Source organism: Oryzias latipes, chromosome 5, assembly GCF_002234675.1.
Source record: "Oryzias latipes chromosome 5, ASM223467v1".
NCBI classification, from domain to species: Eukaryota; Metazoa; Chordata; class Actinopteri; order Beloniformes; family Adrianichthyidae; genus Oryzias; species Oryzias latipes.
The window spans coordinates 21,484,654-21,497,630 of record NC_019863.2 but is presented as its reverse complement, the minus strand read 5'-3'; the positions used below and the strand labels follow the sequence as shown (position 1 = coordinate 21,497,630).

Below are 12,977 nucleotides of genomic sequence, written 5' to 3'. Positions count from 1 at the left end.
CTCCAGGAGCTTTGGATGTGAATATGATCCATCCTGAAACTAAAAGCACACATCAGGCCGCCTCATCACCCCGGGATGTGCAGATGTCCATCCGTGCCAGAGGCTTTGAGGCACAGATGTTGATGAATATGCACGAGACACCGGATCCAGGAGTATGAGAAATGTATGGGCTCGTGTGGAAATTTCCAAGCATTCTTGGAAAGTCGTTCAAGCTGGAAATCATTGTGAAGCTACGTTCACAACGCCATCAGCAACGAGCATGGAAGCGACCACTTCCAATGAAAGGTCTATGTAAACTCTATGGGGGGGGAGTGGCTCAGGCAACGATCAAATGGTTGGCAGTACGATCTCCGCTCCTTGGGCAAGACACTGCGTATGAATGTCTTGGTGATGGTCAGAGGGGTTGTAGCCGTGTACTGGCAGCCACGCCTCTGTGAGTCTGCCCCAGGGCAGCTGTGGCTACATCAGTAGTGTACCATCACCAAGTATAAATGAGTAGTGAATAAATAATGGATAGACATTGTAAACACTTTGAGCGTCTGGAAAAGCGCAGAAAAATCCAATACATAATTATTATCAAACGTGTGTCAATGTGCTTTTCGGGCTTCCGTGTTCAAAACTCTCTCATTGAGCTCTATGTACACAATGTGCGGCCTTAGAAACGTTTGTTGATAGTTAAACCACTTCGAACTTTGACCAATCAGGGAGATTTGGTAGTGACATAAGAGTGGCGTGCCCTGCGACAGACTGGCGACCTGTCCAGGATGTCCCCTGCCTTCACCCATAAGTGGCCGGGATAGGCTCCGACAGCCCCGTGACCCCGAAAGGGACAAAACGGCTTTAGAAGATTAATGAATTAATGAATATGAGTGGCGTCCCTTCATATTTACGGAGGTGCCAACAATTTAAAAATTCATCATCGAGGAAAAATTAAAAGTTGCGATTTGTGTCCAGACAGATTTTTAGGACACCAAGTCTTTCAGATATCAGAATAGAGCTGTGATAGAAAAGGCCTGGGGTAAGATTTAAACTGCTTTGACATTTCACACCAAGCCTCTTCCAACAGCAGGTGGCAGACATGAGCCAGTAAAGAGTTGCAAAAAAAAAAAAAAGAAGAAGCCTGCTTGTCCAGTGTAAACACCATGGGCTAAATGTGCCATGTAGCTTAACCCTTGGGCTATCCTAGGCACTTTACCATAGGGGGCTGGGTCATCTAGATCAGTGTTTTTCAACCTTTTCTGAGCCACGGCACACTTTAACCTTAAAAAAAATCCCGCGGCACACCAGCATCCAAAAATTAAAAAAAAACAAGATGGAACTCATAGTCTGTAATGATCTACAGCCCCTCCACAATCTCACATGCATTTTTGAGATAATTGTGGTAGAAAAAGCTGGAAACTGCAGCTGTTTTTTTTCTAAAAGATGCAATAAAAGTTAAGTTAGAAGATTTAAAAACAGTTTGAAGTGTGTTCATTGGTTTCAAGACGTTTAACAACAGATCTCCTTGTGCGCTGTCACTCTCACAACCCAATGCAACATGGGAGATGTAGTGCATAAAACGGCCGGAGATCGCGTCTCTGAGCTTCATTGTTTTGTTCACTTGTTCCACGGTCTGATACCGGATTCTGTGGATAGTTACACCACTAAAGACGAGCTTTAGCTGGTATTTTTGTTAGAACTGAGCGACTTTACGAACTAAATCGGGACAAGGAAGTGAAGACTTTAACCACTTCTGATTGGTCAGACTGATGACATGTGATTAAGCCCCCCAAGAATGATTGGTGGAGACAGTTAAAGGGGCGGGACTTTTCCAAAATACAGCCAAAGCTGCAGCTGAATCGCGGTACTGTCATTCTTATCAAAATGTCTTTAATAAAATAAAATAAACGCAAAGAAAAAGTATTTTACGATTTTTTATATTCTTAACTCCTCAGTGTTATCAGGGCCTGTTTGGATGAACAGAGAGCTGAAATCCTGGATATGGGAAATGTTTTTAGATCAGTTAATGAGGGCAATTTCTCACGGCACACTTGACCATCTCCCACGGCACACTAGTGTGCCTTGGCACACTGGTTGAAAAACGCTGATCTAGACCCACTAAACAGTGCGCTGAACCTTTTTTCTTCAATGATTTGTGATCTTCACTGGTGTCCATGGATTACATGAAATCTTTCCACCTTTATCCACCTTTGTCATGGTAGGGAGAACACGTCAATGTAAGGATGAGGTCATCTAAGATAGCACAAGGGTTAAAATGTATGACTAGCAGCAGGACCTCCAACGCCTGTGTGCAACAGGCAAGGCAGCGCTTCAGGAGCTCCCGGCTCACTACAGTACAGAAGAGAGGATTTGAATGCTGCCAACGTGATCGGCAGCCCGAGACGTCGTTTATTATCACCACAAACAAGATCCTTATCTGTGCAATAATCCTCATGCAGAAAAACAAGATCCTGAGCCACCCAGCCAGCGTGACACCCAAACACTGCAAATATCCGCCGCTTTGTTGTTCCGAGTGTGGCGCCGGGGACACGCTCCAACCAAAATGTGACCTTCACCGAGATAAAAAGAGACACACCCACGTCCCGCAGCTCCAAAATATTGTTCTGCTCCATGTTCGCTGCCTCTGTTACAACCCCCCCGGTAGGCTTCCTTAAAAACAGGGGATTAATTTAAAGCAGAACCAAAAGACAAAAGAGAATGAAAGCCATTCGGGTTTCTTCTGCAGTCTAACATGCCTTCGCTTTGATGAGACGCCGAAGCACAGAAACGTTGGGAGCTTGTAAGGGTGAAGCTCTGTGTGATGCTCTGAGCGTCTCTGCAGGCTCATTAGAGGAGAGCAAACTGCTGCAGACGACACACATGAAAAAAATTACCAGCCACACAGAGTCACAACCACAGGCGGAGACGAAAGAGCGACTCGCCCAAAAGTGGAGGTGTGGACAGAGATTCCACTTCAGCCACACTGGACTGCTGACACTCAACTTCCTGAGAGCGTCACCGTTTATTGGAACTCCACAGGACGAACGACACGGAGCGAACACGCACACATGTGATGCACACAAACCACTGGAGAGACTCTGTAGTCTCTTCTTGCTGTCATAACTATTCAGGCAAATTTGTCCAGACTATGCAAACCCTAAACATAAGACAACTTTAAAAAGAAAAGAAAAAATACCACCATTTTTAACACCACTTCAGATTGTGAATTATTTTTTTTAATTATGATGCTTGTTTTGTTTGTTTCTTCATAAATGATTTTTGCTTATACAACGTGCCGAGCTATTGTCTAACCCTTAGGAGAGACAGAGCGAAATTCCTAAGTCAAATTGATCAAGATTCATAAGAAATGATTCCATTTACAATAGTCTTCATTTTAAATGTTTCACAAAACTAGTCATTAAAACAAGCACAGGTGGAACGTTTAATATTAAATATTGCTATAACCTGCAACACCTAAATAACATACGCTCTTTCACTTTGACAGATTACCCAATCAAAGTGAATCAACTGATTATAACTTGGAGAAAAGGGACTTTTCATTACTTCTTTGTGCAACATTTATCAGCGCAAGAATGGTTTTCTCTGCTTCAGTAATTAAAGTCATTGTGTAAATGGTTAAAAAGTTACGGTAGTGGACAGAAGATAAACACTGGAGCTAAATGTCTGATGGAAAAGGCTGACTACCAGAGATTCAACTGGTTTGAACCTTCTGGATAACTGCAAAATGTATTGAAGTTTATGCAAATAACATGACAGCAAAGCTCAAGTTTAATGTATTTAGATAGAAATTGTCTGCATTTAAGAACTGTAAAGTAGAAAATGCTGTGGTGCAGAGGTAGAGCGGTTGACCTGATCAGAATGTCACAAGTTCAATTCCCACTTTGCCAGCAAACCCTTAGAAGAACTGACATGCAGGATTGGTTAAAAATACAGGCTGTGTCACTTATACATATATATATATATATTTTTTATTTTGAAGATAGACAAAGTGAAGGTCCCAAGTGTGGGGGGTCGAGGTCTGAGAGTCCTGCAGGGACCACCAAGTTGCTCTGACAGACGGCAGCAGCTGCTGACGCGATTTTGGATGCATGTGGGAGACAGCTGGCTCTGGTTACTGCTGTGACTAGAAATGACAGCTGCGTAACACAAGACACACACACACACATTCAGTGGAAGTGTTGAGATTGTGGTGCAGACAGATCTGAAGCCTGAACTTTCCCTCTGCAGTAAATAACCCAGCAGCTAATTTTAGGCTAAAACGCCACAGAGGGGTCAAAGCTGCCAAAACCTTTAGGAGTTTGAGAATCCCTCCGTGAATTTGGACAACCTAGACGACCTTCTCCCTTCACATGAACAGACTCGGGCAGCTATTTTGGAGAGATGAGTAAGCTGAGCGCTTTATTTCTCCAGAGTGAGTCATTTTACGAGGGTTGGTGTCAGAGTGGGAGTTTACAAACCAGCTTCTCTTTTTAGATCCGACTCTTTGACTCCAGATCAGGTTCTGTGTTTCGTCTGCTTTATTATGAAACCACGCAGCTGTTGTGTAAGTCGGGCGATGCTTTTGGTTATAGTCACTTCAAACTACATAGAAGCCAACAAATCCTTTCCCACGAGCTTTAGTTCTCCGGGCGCTTGTAGAGGTGGGATGATGCTGCATAATTCTCTGCAGCAGCACCGCTGGCGATCATAATATGCAACGGCTGAGTCTCTCAGCTGAATTTGGGAATTCTCATTTACTTCCAAACACACCTTTGTTAAGATAAAGAGGCTCCATGTGGGCCAGCTGTGTGCAGTTACGGTTCTGATAACATAAATGCACACACTGCAGTGACCTGGATATCGCAACAAGCTAAATTGATACACAGGTAATGAATGTAGGTGAGAGGGAGTTTTTACCCGTTTCTGCTTTGGGAAATGAGCATTGTGGTGGTGTGTGTGTGTGTGTGTGTGTTTGTGTGTGTGCACAGTGATAGGCATCTCCTTCCATCCTCCCCGGTGATACAGGTCATCAATTCTCATCTCTGAGTCTGTCCTATCTGGCCTGCAGCTGAGAGTTATAAATACACAAGCAGCCGCAAAGCAAACGGTCAGTGAACACACATACACACACACGCACACATACACACACACACACACACACACCTAAACACACAGCTTCCTTTGATTATTCAGCCCAGTGAGTCATACATCCGTGCACAGAAGCCACATTATCTTGTTGGCTTATCCTAATGAAGGTCTTTTTAATCCACATTGTCAACAGAATCATGACAATCTTTAATGGCACATTTGGAAAATAAAGCTATACAATGATTTTTAGTAGAGATGAATGATAACATCAGCAGTATCTTGGCAACAGCAGATTGCAATTGAATAAAAAGCCATTTATCCCTATTTTTGCCCATGTGTCTTATCACTACGCTACCATTGAGCCTCCACGACGACCGTGTCGGCATCAAACCTTTACATATGAAGACCAACGGTAAGTGTTGAAAAAGTTAGATAGCAAAATTCCACCGTTAAAATTCTTCCAAATCCCAGGCTTACGCAAATTAGTTTCCATGAATAAAAGAAACAAACAAAAAAACCTACAATGCACTCAATTGTAGAAACCTGTCTAGTAATAAAATGAAAAAGTAAAAGAAGTTTGTTTTAGGGATGTGGTTATACTGAGAAACCACAAGTATTGAGGGCCAGCATGACGAAACAAGACTACTCTATATAGTGCAACTATGGTTCAATACGGTTTATCAGTGCGGTCAGTATGAGCATTCACAATGACCATGAAGGCATCAAACTTTTACACATGAAGGCCAACTGTAGGCGTTTAAATCATAGACAGCAAAAAGTTTGAAATATGACTTCAGCAAGAGAAAATATTTAGACTGCAAACTGTCTTAGATGCAATAGAGAGTCAATACTGTAGCATCTCATTAGAAAACGTGAGCCCCACAAAATAAAAACCAAGTATTCCATCCATCTGTCCATTTTTTATACTCGCTTATTCTTGATCAGGGTCACTGGGCTGCTGGGGCCTACCCAGCTACTGTTGGGCAAAGGCGAGAATACAGTCTAGAGAGTTTGCCAGTCCACCACAGAACCACACAGAGACAGACAAACCCACACACTCACACCAATTTAGAATCACCCTTTAAGGATGGTATTGACAAACAAAGCAGATGTCATGGAAAAGTAGAAAGCTTGTTGTGGTGGAGGTGGAAATACCAAGTGATGGGAACCTCAGGAGGAAGGAACATGAGAAACTGAAGAAATACCATGAAGAAACACCAGGAATGAAAATGATCAGATTTGGGGTTTTTTTGCCTCCTGAACATCAAGTGAATATAAAAGTTTATACCGATATCATCAGTGGCTAAACTGCAGCAATCAGAAAGAAATCCCATGAAGCCTATTTGTTCAGAAAAGAACCGGTGGGTGTGAACACTTTGAGCAAAAAGGGGGACAGGAGGAAAACACTTAAATACAACTGGAAGAGCAGAAATTCACCTCTTTTTTTTCCCGTCCTGTTCCTACTTTGCTCCTAGGTTCAACTTCATGCTCTGCTCTTTTCTGTGTGAAGTGCATAAAAAGCCTCTTCAAGGAAAATCGACCAACTGAAAGAGACTTCTTTCTGCTGACTCATGAGGTGGTTTGATTCAGAAGCAACAAAAGGATGTGTCAAGGCTATGATGCTCTGCTGTTGGCCAAGAAAAAAAAAAACCAATGTGTTTGTATGAGAGGGGGAAGGAGAGTAAACAACCAAAAGAAAGAAACTGTCTGTCTTTCTTTTACCTATGGATCCACAATAACTCTTCTAAATCTGGTCTAAGCCTGCAAACATGTTATGATGTCAAAGCTTTTCAGTTGGGAAGGGATTAAGTTTGATTTTTTTCAAGATCTTTTATGCCCTTTTCTAAAAGAAGTGGCACCATAGTGGCCACTTCCACTTGGTGACAAACTTTGTTTCTACTGAAAAGATCCTGGAAGCAAATGTTTTTTTTCATATGAATCAAAACCTGGTTAGCAGTAAGAACAAGATGGAAAGTGACAGAACACGACGAAATGAGCAACATTAGCAAAGAGACAAGGGAAGAAATAAAGAGATATAGCTCTTTAGCATGAAGGCAGCCGATTAGTGTTCGGCTAATCTGCACCGGCAGATGAGGGGGAGGCTAAGACATTCAGAGTGTCAGGAGACTTCCTGCAAGCCCAGGAAAAACGGCGGCATTTAGCATCTTGTAAACCAGCAAGCAGAACATCAGACCGACACACAAACAGATCGTCTGAACACACAAACACGTCTGAACCCTCGTCTCACGGGGCTAAGGCCGACATACCTGCTGCACGGTGATAGCCCCCTCCCCTCATCCCAATGAATCCCCCATCTTTCCCAAGACTCAGGTAAATACAGCATCTTTCTGTAACAATTAACCTGTCAGTCTGCGTATAAGAACTCAGATTTTGCTCATCCACTTTGAGAAATCAAGCACCTTTGGTCACCGTTCAAAGCAGGACCATACTTAGTTTAATTTGTAAATCTCTGAGCCGTTTAGGATAAGGTCTTCCTTCTACCCTACTTTATTTTGGCTCTGTACGTGCATCGCAAGGGTTATTCCAATAGACTATTTCTATGTGCATCTAAGGGACTATTATTTTTTTTATACCCCTTTTGATATTTTCATATTTACACTTCATATCTAGAGTTATGGAATATCTTCAGTTGGGATTTGGGCTAACAACTACACGATAAGGCTTTTCTTTATAGGGGCCCTACACAAGCCATGAATTTTTATGCCTTCTCCTTTGTGTACCGATTATTATCTGAAATTGTTTCTGGGACAATCAAAAGAAACCGCTAAAGGTTTTGCGGGGAGACACTCATGACGATGGAGGTTAATGTTTTCTTGCACAAACCGAACAAACAAATTTATTTGGTCTCTGGTGTTTCAATGCCATAAACTCCTTTGTATAATCATGACTGTTGTCTTGATTTGTGCTGAAGACAGCTTGAAGGCTAAGATTAGTCTGGACCCCGTCAACATATTTATGAATCCACAATAATACATGCTGGACATTTGTGAAAACATAAAAAAAGTCATTTTTACAGCCATGTTTTATTATAATAAATCATAACCTGTGGAAAGCACTCAAGTTGTTTATCTTGGTTGTGTCTTCTTTATATGGAAAGCGGTGGAGGACCAGCTATTCAGACAACTGTTTAACTGGCCATCATTTTTCTATATTCAAAGAAAAAGTGTTGAGGAAAAATAGTTGTATGACATTTAAGGGGAAGTGAAGTACCAGAACTAGCTAATGCCTTAGTCACAACTGCCCTTACAGGAGGATGTGGGCTGTTTGCAAGTGAAAAATGGGAAAAATCTGCATGAGGCACACAAGTGGTCCACACAAAATATGAAGACCTCTCAGTGAGCCCAGATAGCGAAAATGTTGGTGTACTTTTTTCCCCACAGGCATGCTGCGAGTGACAAGTCTTAGTTACACAACCTCAAGGTTGTGTAACTAAGACTTGTGTGTAACTAAGAAGCAGGTGAGATGCCGGCACGTCGAACTGATGTTTTCGGTCTTTCAACCCCCCCCCCTAAATCCTGCGCACTGTGCACAGAACCAGTTAGTGATAAGTGTGTGCTCCTTGTGTGCAGCTTAACTGTTAGAAATATGGAAATTTGATAATCAGAGTGTAGTTTACCGGTGCGACATTTACGGGCACACCCCACCTGTGGTCAGTAAGGAGCCAGTACGGACATCTTAGCAATGATTAGATTGTGGTGTAAGGGCACCCTATGACAGCATCACGCCTTATAAATACATCTTTATACACTTAGCACACATGTGACCATCATGTGTTTTTGTTACATTCCTTAAAGGGCCAATATCATGCCATTCTTAATCCTTTTATAAACAAACAATATCCATGTATGTATATATCCTTTGGCAAAAAAGAGAACACATTTTTTATTACAAATTAGTTACTTTCCGTTACTCTTTTCCAACCCGGATGTAAGACGACTCAAACTCAGAGGCACCGGTCTTTGCTCCGTGTGGGTGCCGCCCTTTTCATTAAGTCAAACCTAAAGCCGGCCTCTGCAACGTGTCTGTGCCTGGACCACGAAAGATGTATGTAGATATTGTGCATCTTGTGCATTTAAAATGAACGTTTTTTTTGCCAAATACTGCTAGCTCCGCAGAGAAAGTGGGTGTTTGACTTAGCCTGGGGGCAGTGATGGCAGCACAGACTCTTCCTGGAAGGGGCTGTTCCTCACTTTGTGATGTCACAAGGAACCCACTCGTTTTCGTGTTTTGGGAGGGCTGGTGCTCAGAGCGCAGATTTTTTAGTGGAATGCTCAAATAGGCGTGAACAGATCAAAATGCTGCTTTAAGGTTTTCTTTTTGTGAAGAATAAACATTAGAATACACTTAAAAGCTAAAAAAAAAAGAATTTGCATGGTATAAACCCTTTAAGGTAGCCACATGAGCCTCAAGGGAACTACAAGACACGCCTGCACTCCTGTCTATGACCCTCTACAGACCCAGACGACCCAACAATCCCACATATGGGTGCATGTGACTAAGGGCAAACACTTCCAAAAAAAAAACCGCCACCAAGATCTCAGATACACAGCAGCCAATGACTGAGCTGTAATCGTTGTAGTTTCATTTACCAAAATTGACCTTCCTGTGCATAAAAATCAAAGATAATAGCAGCATCCTAATGCTTGGTGAGTCGGGTAATGCAACATCAATGAACTATTATCAATATTCAAATCTTTGAAGCAATAATAATACTTGTCCCCAATCAATCAGAGGTGTAAATTCAGGTCCTGGGGGGCATTTAGAGGACGGTGAAGAACAGTAAACTTTTTCCACCTCTACTTCACCTGGTTTCCTTCAACTTGTTGCCTGAAGTCACCGCATTTAATCCCTCTCCTCATATTAACCTAGTTTCGCTCCTTCGTCTCCACTCCTATTAATCAACTCGTTGCATCCCTACATTAATCCCCCCCAAAACTATATCTTCATGACCTCCACACACTCTCACAGAACTGAATCATCCGGCGCAGCATACTGCAGCTCTAAAAAGACTACCCATCACAAAAGATAGATTGACGGATGAATGGGTAGAGGGGGAAATAAGTGGTTTGATGAATGAGTAAGTGGGTGGATTGGTGGGTGGATGAATAAAAAGGGATAAATGGGTGAGTGAATAACTGGGTGACTCTTAACATCCTGCTCCATTAAAAGAATCCACAAGTAGTTTTGGAGATGAGTAGTCCTGCCTCGTGACACTTTTCAACACAAGTTCAACAGGCCAATGAAAGTTCTTCTATCCATCGTTGCCTGCATGTCAAACACGTTTTCATTTTGAATTTTTTTTTTGTTTTTTTGCATCAGATAAGCTAATGAGATTTATTGGTTAGGAATTTTTGAATGCTAGAAACCTGACTGTTCATGATATAAACACATTTGTAAAACAAAAATAAAAATTCTAAAAAAGAATGGTGACAAATCTCATAACAAAACACTGTTAAATTGGATAAAAGTATTTTCATCCTAACTAATTTCTTAAAAAGTTCCTAAAATGTTCCTAATCTAAAACAAATCTGTTGAGATCTGCATCTTTACTAAGCTTCATGAGAGACAAAGTTATCAAAGTTTTTACAATAAGACACAATCAGCAAATTCAGTGGAGAATTCTAGTATTAGTTTCTGCCAACATTCTATAGCAGCAAAGATGCAATATTTTCCCATCCTCCTTTGCTTCCTCCTTCACGCTGGCTTGACACATAATGTGGAGGCCACACACTTTACCATGTAACAACTGGAATACCATCTCCATTCAATCCATTATATAATAGCCTAACTTTGCAACAAATATAATGTAGCTTCAACCATAGGTTAAGGTAATAGTGGTGAATTTTAATATACATTTTATATTTATGATTAAATTTGTGCCAAAGGATTTGGGCAGGGTCCTTGACATTTGAACAACTGCAATGCAAAAAAAGGCTCAAGGCTCCAAACCCAATGTGTAACTCTTCCTTAAGATTTTTGGATTCATTGAGATAGACAGAAAAAAATGAGACTCTGTACTTTGATTTTTCTAGATTGTCATTTTCTGTCAGAATTATTTCAGTATAATGTATTTAAAGTGAAAGGTAAACACTTGGGCCAAGTTACATCAACTGTCTGAATCTGGTCCAGATGAATCAGGAAGACGTTGGTCTGCGGTTTGGAGTTTTCTTCCTCTAGTTGTTGGAATGTGTTGCTGTTTACCGAGCCTGCTGACTCGTTCACACCACTTTGTGTCAAACTATGAAGCTATGTGCCATACATGTGTGTGTGTGTACACAGCAGCTGCTGCAAGCGTGTGTCTCCAAATGTGTTTGAACCCACAGCAGAAACAATCTCACCTATTGACAAATCTCACACACGTGGCGTGTCCTGGGTGGAAAGTTGGCCGTCTGGTGTTTGACTGTTACATTTAACATGTCTGCTTCTCTTAGCTCTCATTTCCTCCACCTGCTGAATTTGCCTCCGACTAAAGAGTTTGAAAAGCTGCAGGCCTGGTGTCGGGGGCCAAACTGGTTTGCCAAGGTCAGAACAACATCACATGCAAAATTAAAATATCTCCAACTCTGGGCATCTTGTTGTGATACAATACCTCACCAAATGATTTAAGATTACAATTGCAAGCTATGCAAATGCTCAGAAGAAAGCTCAACCATCTGTGATTCATTTAAAGTGAAGCTGCTGCTCCAACACATGGAGAGAAGCCAGTAGAGGTGGTTAGACATCTGGCGAGAGTACCACGCAGACACGTTTCTACTGAGGCGTTACGGCCATGTTCTATCTGGAGGAGGCCTCGCAGCACTATGACACTTTGATGTCCTACTGGGTGACATGGCAAAGAGAGAAGTCTTAGTAGAGATTGCCGTTTTTGTGGCCCAAACCCTGGATGAGTAACAGATAATTAATGGATGAATAGAGGAAGTTTTTAAAAATAATGACATGGAATTATGATGATGAGCCAAAGCAGAATTTAGGACAGTAAATCTGCCTTATTTACTGTCACTGGGTTTCCACAACATGCTATAATGTCCAGATTGAAAGCAGTAGAAAGTTCATGATTGGTAAATTGATCTTGAGCGGATGAGGGAGTTTGTGGTCCACCCAGTGTAGTTTTGACGTAACTGAATGATCTTATTTGAATTGCATTTTTTGGTCTGCTCCTGATTCACAACAATTCGCATACAGAAGTGCTCAGAAATGCGATTTTAAGCTTAACTTTTTTATACATGGCCTCCATCATCACAAGAACATGATTTTCATCAGAGTGGGGGGTTTACCCTTAGTGCTCTGAGAGTTGTCTTTAACCCTTTAGGACAACATCCTGGCATTGTCAGTTGCTGCTTTTTCTCTACCAACAGCCTCATTGATATTCATGTACATTCTTCATCACATTTTCATTTGTTTTACAGAACTAAAAATTATTTTTGCTTTACTACAACAAGGTGCCACATAAATTCTCCATTGTTCCTCTGGAGTTTATTTGTACTTCAAACGCCACTTCAGCAGCTGTCCAGTAAGATTTGTCTTCATTGTTTACATTTCTGGGTGTTTTAACATATCAGACGGGTCTCCTCCTACCAAATATATAGGTTAGCAACAGGTCCTGCACCTAAATGTTTCCTTTTTTTTTTTGTCCAAAGACAACCCTTCCCCAACCCCAAAGACACACAAATACCACCCCATTCAGCAAAGTGGACTGGTCACCATGGTAACCTCACTAGCATGCCCCGATGCTCTTCGTCTCTTTTGTGGTGAGGCCAAATTCCCTCACAGACGACCGAGCAACACGCCTCCACATGTAGCTCCGTCTCTACGACTTCAAACGGCTCCGAAAAGCACCGTGAAGTGACAGTTTCCCAGCAAAGATTTGCTTTTAGCATCCGTTTAGACTT

The 12,977-nt window shown here is 41.8% G+C and overlaps 1 protein-coding gene across 2 annotated transcripts in view; it reads right to left on the bottom strand.

Annotated features, from left to right (window-relative positions):
* dag1 (dystroglycan 1) overlaps positions 1–12,977 on the bottom strand; it is a 59,084-nt gene that overhangs the window by 38,246 nt on the left and 7,861 nt on the right. The gene's annotated exons all lie outside the window — the stretch shown is intronic.